Source organism: Macaca mulatta, chromosome 11 (assembly GCF_049350105.2).
Source record: "Macaca mulatta isolate MMU2019108-1 chromosome 11, T2T-MMU8v2.0, whole genome shotgun sequence".
Taxonomy (NCBI): domain Eukaryota; kingdom Metazoa; phylum Chordata; class Mammalia; order Primates; family Cercopithecidae; genus Macaca; species Macaca mulatta.
Window position 1 is genome coordinate 50,997,688 of NC_133416.1, and position 12,359 is coordinate 51,010,046.

The following is a 12,359-nucleotide window of genomic DNA, read 5'->3' on the forward strand; positions in this document are numbered from 1 at the left end:
TAAGGGTGACGTTGTCCTTCTACTGCTCTCAAACATGGCTCCTGACCTCTCCCCTCATATCTCATAATTGTTGATCCTTGAGAGTTTCCCTGGCTCCCTGTCCCTTCTTCCTTCTACCCCAGTGTCCCTTGTCTGAACCCACAGTGGTAGGAAGGAGCAGGTAGCATGGACGGAGAAGAGGAAGGCAAAGAAGACAAGAATGAGAATGGGAGGGCTTCGCTGTTAAGCCAGGGACAGGACTTTGTAGGTGGCTCCCTCCTTTAAATGAGAAACAGCTTCCTCCCCAACATGGTCATCGCCATGCCCACCTACCTGCCATTTACTGTTTTTCAAGGAATAAAGAGGAGGTAGCAAGGAGGGCCTTTAACTTACTTGACGAAAGACTAGGCCATCATTCCTTTTTGTTTATTCTTTTCTCCCCAACGCTGCCTGCCATTCTCAGTTATCGTGCCCATTCTTCTGGGAACAGTGGAACACAGTAACACTCACTAGGCCCTGCCTCTGGGCCCCTCCTCCTCTCCTGCCCTGGGAAAATGGAAATAGCAGGAGCAGGATTGGCTTGGCTTGTGGCAGAGGGAACAAGGCAATGAAGGAGGAAGAGGTTTCTTGAGATGCTAGAAGAAACTTTAAAAGGCCCATGGGGAGTAGCCATGTCATTGTCTGCTGGGAGAGAAAAGGTGGAGACCTGAGTCTAGCACAGGGTAGGCTTGACCCACTCACATGCTCTTGTGCCTCAGCCACCTCAAACAGTGGCATTCTGCTCCCTGAATTCCTGACTTCCAATCTCAGTCCTCACAAATGCACACAAGTGAAAAAGCCTGCTGTCCTCTGCTCTCAAAGACCCTTTCTTGGCTTTCTCCGCTCAGCCCGTCTTCTCTGGGAGACTGAAATATGCACCCACATCCCCTCACACTTGGTTCAGGTCTTCAGTTCCATTTCTGCCTGTGGGATCTGGAGTTGGAGCATTCCGCCTCTTCAGTCTGTCCCATGCATGAAAATCTGCCAATTTCTCTAGTTCCTGAGCTTTTGTATGCTGTCTTTCTCTTGTGTCCTCAGAAAGGCAATGGAGTTTATGTCTCTTAGCCGTGTGCTGAGGAGGTGGTGGGCAGATATATAGTACAATGCCATCTTTCTCCTTTATCTCATTTTGCCATTTCTTTCCTTACTGCCCATGTCTCCATGGACGTATGGTTTTTCTCTTTCTAAGATGGCAAGGAAATGACACGAGTAGTCAGGATGTACAGGGAATGTGGCCCTGGGAGACTGTGTCAGAGGGCTGAAAGGGCAGACTAGGCACTAATGAGTCAGTCAGAAGCCCTGGCAACTGATCTTCTTCTACAACCTTGGGGATCAGAATATGCTTTTTCCCAGAGCCCTTGTATTCAAATGATGGTGGAGTATCTGAACTTGGAATAACAAATCTCAATTCTCTGTTTCTGCTCAGACACATCTAAAGGTCTAATTTCTTTCACATCTAATTTCTTGCCACCTGCCATAAATAATTGATCTCTCAAATAGAACCATATTTCCTGCTCTCGAACCCTGCTGCTAATGATGTCAGTGTAGATGGACCTGCATGATAAGCTTTGAAGCTAACAGAGAGTATAACAGGGGTGAGCAGCTTTGGGAAAATGGAGTGCTCTTTTGCTGACTTGTTTTTGGGGACTTTGCTGATTCTCATGAGCAGCAGTAACTGCTGGGTCCATTGATCCAGTACATCCTTGAATTTTTGAGTTAACTTCCCTTCTTTCTAAAAGCTACATGAATAACTTCTTTGGAATGGTAGTATGCTAGCAGCTACCCAGGATGCCAGCAAACATGGATTCACACAAAGAGAATGGAGCCCTCTGCAGGAAGTGGAATTTCCCCTTTTAGTGTCAAGGGCATAATCTCAGGTCATTGTAGGGAGGATGGTGGGGCAGTCATAGTCTCCAGCCTTTGGAAATATAATTAGATCCTTTCCTCCAAGATAGCTTCCTCCTCTTGGCTTAGCACTTTCATTCTTTTAAGTGACCACTTTATACAATCACCTCTTTCCTTTTTCATTTCCATTTTATTGGCTTGAGGATGCACCTAATAGCATAAATATTGTCTACAAAAATTCCACCCCTAGCCATTACCTCCCCTCCATTACAGGAATCTCAAGTTGGGGGTTTCTAGTATATTTTGGTTTTATGCAATATACCATGAGCAGTATACCTAGCTAAGCTGCGACATCAGTGTATTGTTTCAGGCCGATTAGAGAGGAGCACCTCTAGAAAGAAATATGCTGAAGGCTACCATTCCGACCATTATTAGTGGGCCTAAATACCAGCTAGAAATGTGGGAAAACTCATTAATGAAGGATGCTTAAAAGCTGGACAAGTAGACAAAGTTTATTTTCTAATAACTAACTGAAAGAAGAATGAAGAAAGTTCCAAATGTTTAGGAAACGTCTACTGTAGCCAGTCATTGTCAGGCATGCTCACATGTGTGCATTTAATCCTCACAGTAGCCCTAGGAAGTAGGAATTATTATGCTTATTTTACAAATTTGAAAACAAGATTAGAACGGATTCTTGGTAGAAAAAATACCTGAAGACCTCTGTTTCAAATAAGTGAACATTGGCCATTTCTGGGTGCTTTGGTAACAAAGTTTTGTTTAATGTCTAAAGTTAACATGAAACGTCATTTTCGTTTAAAAGTACAATTTTATGAAATACTAAATATATAGAAGCCTTGGCCAACATTATAAACCAGGATCTGACGTAAATCCGTATCTTCCAACTTCCTTTGACATCATATTATCTTTTCATAAGAGATAGTCACTTTGACCAATAGGGACAAGAAGAAAACCAACAATATTAGAAAACAATCTCCATCCAGCCTTGCTTTGACTGGGGTCATCACTCTAAGCCACATGCCTTATTTTGCTCTGACACTTCAGGATGTTCCCTCCTGGCATTAGCTGTGCACCAAGGCTAAGAGGTCACAGCGCTGTCCTTGCCATTCTCAGTAAATAAGTTTTGCAAAATCTCCAGGCCTTCTTGAAGAGTATTCAGACATAGAAGGTGATATAGGTGATATAGTTTGGCCGTGTCCCCACCTAAATCTTGTTTCGAATTGTAACCCCCACAATGCCCACATGTTACAGGAGAGACCCGGTGGAAGGTAATCGAATCATGGGGGCGGGTCTTTACCATGCTATTCTTGTGATAGTGAATAAATCTCACAAGATTTGATGATTCTATAAGGGGGAGTTTACCCTGTACAAGCTTTCTCTTTTTGCCTGCTGCCATCCGTGTAATACTGGGCTTTCTTCTCCTTACCTTCTGCCATGATTATGAGGCATCCCCAATTACGTGTAACTGTAAGTCCATTAAACCTTTTTTTCCTGTATAAATTACCCAGTCTCGAGTATGTCTTTATTAGCAGCATGAAAATGGCCTAATACATAGGGTTGTAGCTGATCAGCTATAAAGATGGACCTCCCTTTAGGCCCTGCAGCAGTATGGCACTAGTTTGAAAGCCTCCATCCAGTTCACATAACGAAAATCAGAAAAAGAACATTCACCACTTATCTGTGCTTTCTACAAAGAAACAGATACCTAGATGAGGACCAAGACTGCCTCCCTCTTCATGTCATTTTATATGTCTATGTAGACAGAGTCAGCAAGCAGAGAGATATGAAGTGCTTGCAAGGTACCTAGGTCTGTCCTTGCATTCAGACATTCCCTTGCTACTTGCAATTCCTTGACAGAAGACATTGTGGTAGTGGGTACTTATGAGAGAAGCAAATAGAATGGAGCACTTCTCCCAGGGCAAACATTGAATCCTCTCTTGCAGTTACAGAGTCAAGTTCCCTGAGGCCTGGGCTTGGTTTTTCATGCAGATTTTATTAATACTCTCTCTAACTTAGTAATTCTCTGTGAGCTCCCTTGAGAGGGGCCCAAGTACTCTTATTTTCCATCTCTCCTCACAAAGAATCAATAATGAAACTAAGTATTGACCATTATATATCTGTCGAGCACATGATACCGGAAGAATTGAGATGGCTGGTGGTGGGGAAGCTTTGAATAACCAGATACATATAGATACATAGGTAAAGATATCTCATAGGTATACTTTCATTTTTTTGTTTTTAAAATACTCATTATATATAAGTCTTGTGCTAGGCACTGAAGATGCAGTGCTGAATAAGACAGCTTAGATTCCTTTTCGTGAAGTGTAAGATGTACCCCTCCCAAATGTTCTATTGATGACAGATTTCTATTATTAGAAGCCTCATAATTTTGTATTCTTTCATCACTTCTGAGGTCAAACTTTACATGGTAACTTTCCTCAGTTTAGAAACACACTTGTTTTCTTACTTTTTAGATGTTTGTCCTCGAGTTTGCAGTATACATTTACAAGTAATACAAGTCCCCTTTCAAATAACACTATACCACTTGATGGGTAGTGCATGTACCTTATGATAACAAGATATTCCTAATTCCTCCCTCTCATCCCTTGTATAATTGCTATAATTTGTTTTACTTATACAAAACTATACCTAAGCATGTACACATGCGCATACATAATCAAATATGTTTTTGCTCTTATTTTGAACAGATTGTCCGATTAAGAATAAGAAAAAGAAGTTTTCAGACCAGAGTTTCTGACCTATATCATTTCCTTTGTCTCTGAAAAACTTTTTTCTAACATTTCTTGCAAGATAGGTCTACTGGCAAAAAATTTCCTCTTTTTTTTTCTTGTCTAAGAAAGTCTTTATTTCTCTTTCACTTTTGAAAAATAACTTTACAAGACACAGAATTCTAGCTTTTTTCAAGAAAAAAAGTGAGTTTCTTTCTCTCAACCGTTTATTACAATAGTCCCTCCTATCCGTAGGGGATACATTTTAAGACTTCTAGTGGATGCCTGAAACTGAGGATAATACTAAGCCCTCTAAATAGTATTGATATGGTTTGGCTGTGTCCCCACCCAAATCTCATCTTGAATTGTATCTTCCACAATTCCCATGTGTAGTGGGAGGGACCCAGTGGGAGGTAATTGAATCATGGGGGCTAGTATTTCTGGTGCTGTTCTTGTGATAGTGAATAAGTCTCATGAGATCTGATGGTTTTGTAAAGAGGAGTTCCCCTGCATAAGCTCTCTCTTTTTGCCTGCTGCCATCCATGTAAGTCATGACTTGCTCCACCTTGCCTTCTGCCATGATTGTGAGGCCTCCCCAGCCATGTGGAACTGTAAGTTCACTAAACCCTTTTTCCGATATAAATTGCCCAGTCTTGGGTATGTCTTTATCACCAGCATGAAAATGGACTAATAGAATTGTAGCTGATCAGCCATAAATACAGGCCTCCCCTTAGGCCCTGCAGCAGTATGGCACCAGTTTGAAAACCTCCATCCAGTCCACATAATGAAAGTTAGAAAAAGATCATTCACCACTTATCTGTGCTTCCTACAAAGAAACAGATACCTGGATGAGGACCAAGACTGCTTTCCAGATTGAATGATAGCTATTAATACTGTCTCTAACTTAGTAATTCTCTGTGAGCTCCCTTGAGAGGGTCCAAGTACTCTTACTTTTCATCTGTCCTCACAAAGAATGAAGAATAAGTCTTGACTGTTATCTGTCAAACACCTGATACTGGAAGAATTTAGATGACTGGGGGTGGGGAAGCTTTGAATAACCAGATACATACATATAGATAGATAGGTAAAGATATCTCAGAGGTATACTTTCATTTTTTTGTTTATAAAATACTCATTATGTTTAAGACTTGTGCTAGGCACTGAAAATGCAATGCTGAATAAGACAACTTAGATTCCTTTTTGTGAAGCGTAAGATCTACCCCTCCCAAATGTTCTATTGGTGACAGATTGCTATCATCGAATGCCTCATAATTTTGTATCCTTTCATCACTTCTAAGGTGAAGCTCTATGTGGTAAATCCTCAGTTTAGAGACACTGGACATGCCGTCCTTCTTCTGTGGCTTTTCCCATGTCTAAGAAGGCTCAACCACCTACTAAAGTTTCTTCTGCATATGATACAAGTATAAGGCAGTTCATGTGTGTGGGTTCTCTGGTGTTTGATAAGGTGGAAGTTCTGAATAAATCTTTTTCCACATTCATGACATTTAAAGAACTTCTCTCCCATGTGAATTACTTGGATGTATAGATTTGTATCATGACTAAAGCTTTTCCCACACCATGGGCATCTATATGGTTTTACTCCTTGATATGTCATGTAGCACTTACTAAGATCTGAACTCCATCTAAACCTCGTGTCACATTGTTGACATTTACAGGTTTTTTGTTGAGTGTGAATTCTCTGGTACTTAATAAGATCAGAGCTAACTGAAGCTTTTCCCACATTCCTGAGATTTAAAAGATTTCTCTCCTGTGTGATGTTTCCCATGAAGATACATAAGTTTTGGAAGCTCTTGTTTACAAGTGGCAAGTTTCTTTACTTCCTTGGAAAAGCTCCATACTGTTTCTGTACCTTGTGTGTATCACCATGATTTTCCCTGCCTGTTGTTTTCTGGGCAATTTCATTCTGGTCTTTTTTGATACTTTGCATCCTAACATTTGTATTTCTGGTGCAGAAACATACAGGATGATCATTTCCAGTGTCATATTTTAGCTTTAATCCTAGAGAGATGACAGTTTCATAGATACTCTGCATTACAACATTGTAGAGTCTTCTCAGGAGGATGCAGTAATTGCCATTCTTCCTCAGAAAAATACACAGCCACTTCTTCAAATGTCAAAAACTCTGGGACTCAGGTAGGATGAGCTCAGGTGCCACCTTCCAGTCTTTGGTCCTTTTCTGCTCAGAACAGGCTAAAACCTGTTGCGCATACACAACTCTTTCATATACAGGCTGTGTTTCTTTGTGCGTATTCCAGCCCAGCTGTTCTTGGAGTACCCGGTATATATTCCAACATTCTTTCTGGAACACACCCTTTGGTTGGGGCTCCACTGGTTTACACTTGAAGCCTGGGGCCACTGCTGTTCCTCCCAGGAGCACTGCCTTCTTTCCCAGCTCATGGGCTGTGACCTTATTCTTTGTTTGACCAGGTTCTCTCTGCAAGCATTTCACCAGGACCAGAGCCTGTTTTGACATTCTACGGATGATGCTTCTGCATCCAGTTCTGGGTATCCTTGTGCAAAATGGTCAGGGACTGCTCTAACATCAGTATTTCCAAGATCTGCTCTTTTGAGTGGATCTCTGGCCTCAATTACTGATGGCATAATTTCTGAAGTAGGCTGACAGCCTCCGGTGGTCCAGTTGCTTCATCGTATCAGAAGGTCTGGAAGTGCCTGTGAGCGCCCTCAGGCTGAGATACCCTATTTATGTGATGTATTTCTTACTGGGACTGGAGTTCTCTTTCACAGACCCATTAGTCTCCCACATAGTCCCCATCTGGGGGTTCAAGTATGCATTTGCCTTCAGCTCTCTCATCATCGTTTGCTCCAGGAACAGTTTTACCCCCTATGTGTGACACTGACACCCACCTGGGGCCACCTCTGACAAATGAGAGTGCGTCAGGTTTGGTACAATAATGAATTATTGAATAGATGTTCCTAGGAGCACTTCAGTCAGCTCTGGCTTCCCTGGAGGCCACTTTCCTCTTCCTCTGCTTGACTACCCTCTGTTGCCATGTCTCCCTGCTGCTCTGGGTATTGAAGCTCTCTGTTCCTGCACCACATGGGGAAGCAGTGTCAGGAAAGCACACTATGCCTGGCAAGTGAAGCGCCAAGATTCTGGGAGCCTTGGAAGGGGCTCTGGAAGATCAGTTTTCCCATTCTAGCCCTCCACCTCCTGGAGACCTTACCCAGACTCACTCTTCCTCGGTCAACATCTATTTTCTCTTTATTGCCCCTTGTTCTTTGCTTCCATTTCTGTGTTCCAAACTTTTGCTGCCTTTTGTGGTTTAAATTGAATATTTTATATGATTTTATATTCTCTCCTTAGAATATCACCACACTTGTTTTCTTACTTCTTAGGTGTTTGTCCTAGAGTTTACAATGTACATTTATAAGTAATCTAAGTCCTCTTTCCAATAACCCTGTACCACTTGATGGGTAGTGCATGTACCTTATAATAAGATGTTCCTAATTCCTCCCTCTCATCCCTTGTATAATTGCTATCATTCATTTTACTTATAGAAAACTATACCTAAGCATATACACATGAGAATACATAATCAGATACATTTTTGCTCTTATTATTTTGAACAAATTGTCAGAGCAATTAAGAATAATAGAAACAAAAGTCTTCATTTTAACTTCATTTGTTCCTTCACAATGCTCTCCTTCATGAAGATTGGAAATTTTGACCTATATCATTTCCCTTGTCTCTGAATAACTTTATTCTAACATTTCCTGCAAGATACATCTACTAGTAACAAATTTTCTCATTTTTTTCTTGTCTAAGAAAGTCTTTATTTTTCTTTCAGTTTTGAAGAATAATTTCAGAGGGTACAGAATTCTAGGTTTTTCTTCTAGAAAAAAATGAGTTCCTTTCTCTCAACTCTTTATTACGGTAGTCCCTCCTATCTGTAGGGGATACATTCTGAGACTTCTAGTGGATGCTTGAAACTGAGGATAGTATAAGCCCTGTATATACTATTGTTACGGTTTGGCTGTGTCCCACCCAAATCTCATCTTGAATTGTAACTCCCACAATTCTCATGTGTAGTGGGAACAACCCAAGTGGAGATAATTGAATCATACGTGGAGGTCTTTCTGTTGCTGCTCTTGTGATAGTGAATGAGTCTCATGAGATCTGATGGTTTGATAAAAAGGAGGTCTCCTGCACAAGCTCTCTGTCTTTGCCTGCTCCCATCCATGTAAGACGTGACTTGCTTCTCCTTGCCTTCCGTCATGATCGTGAGGCCTCCCCAGCCATGTGGAACTGTAATTTAATTAAACCTCTTTTTCATCCCAGTCTTGAGTATGCCTTTATCAGCAGCGTGAAAATAGACTAATACAACTGTATTCTTTACTATACATACATACATATGTATGACCAAGTTTATTTTATAAGTTAGGCATAGTGAGATATTAACAATATTAATGAAATAGAATAATTATGATAATATACTGTAATAAAAGTTATGTAAATATAGTTTCTCTCTCAAAATATCTTATGGTGTTATACCAAACTTTGTTTTGTTGTCTGTTCTCTGATAAGTGAGAAGGCTATTAAGTGACTATATACATTTATAGCATATAAACATATATACACTGGACAAAGAGATGATTCACTTCCCAGGAGGAATGGAATGGGATGGTGTGAGATTTCTTCACACTACTTAGAATGGTGCATGGTTTAAAAGTTATGAATTATTTATATGTAGAATTTTTCATTTAATATTTTCAGACCACTGTTGACAGAGTGCAACTGAAATCTTGGAAAGCAAAACCATGGATAAGGGGGAGCACTGTATTTCACCCCAGTCCCTTTTTATTGCGTGATTTCTGAGGTGAAGTTGGATGTATTTCTTATCTTTTTTCCTTTATATGTAAGGTGGTTTTTTCCCTCTGGTTTTCTTTTAAGATTTTTTTTCCTTTGATTTTCTGCAGTTCGAATACAATATGCCCAGGTGTTATGTGCTTTTTTTGGTACTTGTTCTGCCTGGTGTTCTGTGAGCCTCGTGGAGCTGTGGTTTGTTGTCTAACATTAATTTGGAAAAATTCTCAGTCATTGTTGCTTCAAATATTGTTTCTTTTTTTTTTTTTTTTCCTGTTACTTCTTTTTCTGATATTCCCATTACACATAGTTATACCTTTCCTGGTTAACCCATGGTTCTTATATATTCCTTTTTATTTTCTGTTTTTTCTCTTTGCTTTTTAGTTTTGGAGATTTCTATTGACATATTCTCAAAAAAAAAAGTTTTAATATTTTTTCCTCAGTCATGTCCAATCTATGAATGAGCTCATCAAAGGCATTCTTCATTTCTGATCCACTTGTTTTGATCTGTAACATTTAAAAAAATCCTTTCTTAGAATTTCATCTTTCTGCTTATGTTATCCATCTGTTCTTGCAAGTTTTTTTTTTTTTTTTTGATAAAAGCCCTTAGCATATTAATGATAGTTTTTAAACATTCCTGGTCTAACAATTCCAACTTTCCTGGCATATGGGACTCTGGTTCTGATACCAGTTCAGTTTTTTTCAAACTGGGGTTTTTGTTTTATAATTGTTTTCCTTGTAATTTCTTGTTGAAAGGAGGACGTGATGTACTGGATAGAAAGAAGTGCAGTAAATAGGCCTTCAGTGGTGCATTAGTAGGGTGTGGGGGGAGGGGAAGTCTTTTGTAGTCCTCTGATTGTCACACTTTTTTTCTTTTTTCTCTTTCTTTCTTGCTTGCGTGTTTTTTTTTTTTTTTTTTTTTTGGACAGGGTCTCACTTTGTCACCCAGGCTCATGTCCAGTAGTGGCGTGAACAGGGCTTGCTGCCGCTGCCTTAACCTTCCAGCCTTAAGTGATCCTTCCACCCTAGCCTCCGAAGTAGCTAGGACTACAGGCGTATACCACCACACCCTAATTAATGTTTGTATTTTTTGGAAGGATGGGGTTTCGCCATGCTGCTCAGGTTGATCTCGAACTCCTGAGGTCAAGTGATCAACCTGCAGCCTCCCAAAGTGCTGGGATTACAGGTGTGAGTCACTGCACCCAGTCTAGGTCTCAGACTTTTAATGAGCCTATGGCCCTGGGCTCTGAACTTCACCAGTGCTTCACAGTTTTTCCCCAACTTAGGCTGGATATGATGACTAGAGTGGTCTGGAGTTAGGTATTTCCCTTCCCCCAGGTAGGTTAGGCTCTGATAAAATTCCAGGAGGTTAGGCTCTGGAGGGCAGGCCTTGCAAAGAACAGAATATCCTTTCTTTCATATTTCAGATGGTTCCTCTTCCCTCCCCACTGCTGAAAGCACAGGGGGATTTTTCTCTGATAGTCACTGTGAGGACCTGGAGGTAAGACTCACAGAAGTGTGAGGGTCCTCCGTGGCTGGGTTCCCTGGAGTTTTTAGCTCTCAGACTTGTCCACACCAAACCTCCATCAGCTTATCAGTTGCAGCTCAGATTTCTGTACCTCAGCATTGGTTCCTGAAGTGGTTTCTGCTCATGAATTCCTCCTTTGGTAAGTTGTGATTCTCTGTATTTGCCTGTCTGTCTCTCCAATGTTTGGTGTAGGGTTTGCCCTATGACTTCACTTCACTGACAGATCTAAGAAGAGTTGTTGCTTTTTCAGATCACTCAGCTTTTTGCTTGCTGTTAGGATGGAGTGGCAACTTCCAAGCTCCTGACATGCTGGACCGGAAACTGGAAGTTGAAAAAGGATTTGAAACCCAACAAACTTTCAAGGGAGAGGCATAGGAGAACAATAGACAGCACAGATACAGCTGTGGAGTAGAGAAGGAAAGACTTGTGTCCTTTACATGGTGAAGCCAGGGCAGTGGGAAGCCATATTCAGAAGTCCCTGTCCCCCACAGCACACAAACAATAGAACTGAACTGGCTTTAGGTAGATAGGCCATGGCAGGTAGAGGGGCCATGGCAACCTTACAGAGTTCCAGTCACCCCACTGTGGTGCAGAGAATAACAGAAGCATTTTCCCTTTGTCACTAAGGGTGGTATGGACATGCTCCCTCAGCAGACCTGATGAGGCCTTGGGGTTAGGATGAGGGGATAAGATGAGATTGAAAGATGAGGCCAGTGACTGTAGGCCAGGTGCCTGAGGAGCTGAGTTTCTCATGACCTAACATGAAGTGTCTGCTTCCAGGGAGGATATGAGCCCGAGGTAGAAATAGCTGGGGTATGGCCTGAGAAGTTCTAACACGTTCCCAGGTGATGCTGATGCTCCTAAATCTGGGATAACACTTTGAAAACCACTGCATTGTTTTTTTCCAAACTTCCGAACCTCCTATTATTTGGTAAGTATAAGTAGATCTATGCATAATCAAAAGATACATTACACTACCCAATTCCACAGGTGGTGTACTTTCTTGTACTATATGGTTAATCACCTAGATGTAGCAAGGAAAATGAACACTGGTATCTCCCATCTTTTGGTTACTGCTATTTTTTTCCCCTTGATGTTGTGCTTTTATGTTGACACTTTTCTTTCTTTCTTCCTTCATTTTCTTTGTTCTCCTTACTGTGATCTTTCCTTATAGCCTCTATTTGTTGTACTGTGTTTTTTTCTATGTTCTGTGAAATGCTGTGATAAGTATGTGAAAATAATATAATTTAATTAAGCTTAAGGCACACTACCTTGCATCTAGCCTGAGAACAGCACAAGCCTGCTGTAATTTCTATGATTGGCCTCACTTAGGAGATTTTATTTGTTGACAGGCATCTGAAAAACCTTAGCAAAC

At 40.9% G+C, this 12,359-nt stretch overlaps 1 protein-coding gene and 1 pseudogene across 7 annotated transcripts in view; one reads left to right on the plus strand and one right to left on the minus strand.

Moving 5' to 3' along the window:
• The window catches only part of TMEM117 (transmembrane protein 117), a 564,266-nt gene that overhangs the window by 158,045 nt on the left and 393,862 nt on the right, over positions 1-12,359 (plus strand).
• LOC107000833 (zinc finger protein 75D pseudogene) lies at positions 5,932-7,592 on the minus strand (annotated as a pseudogene).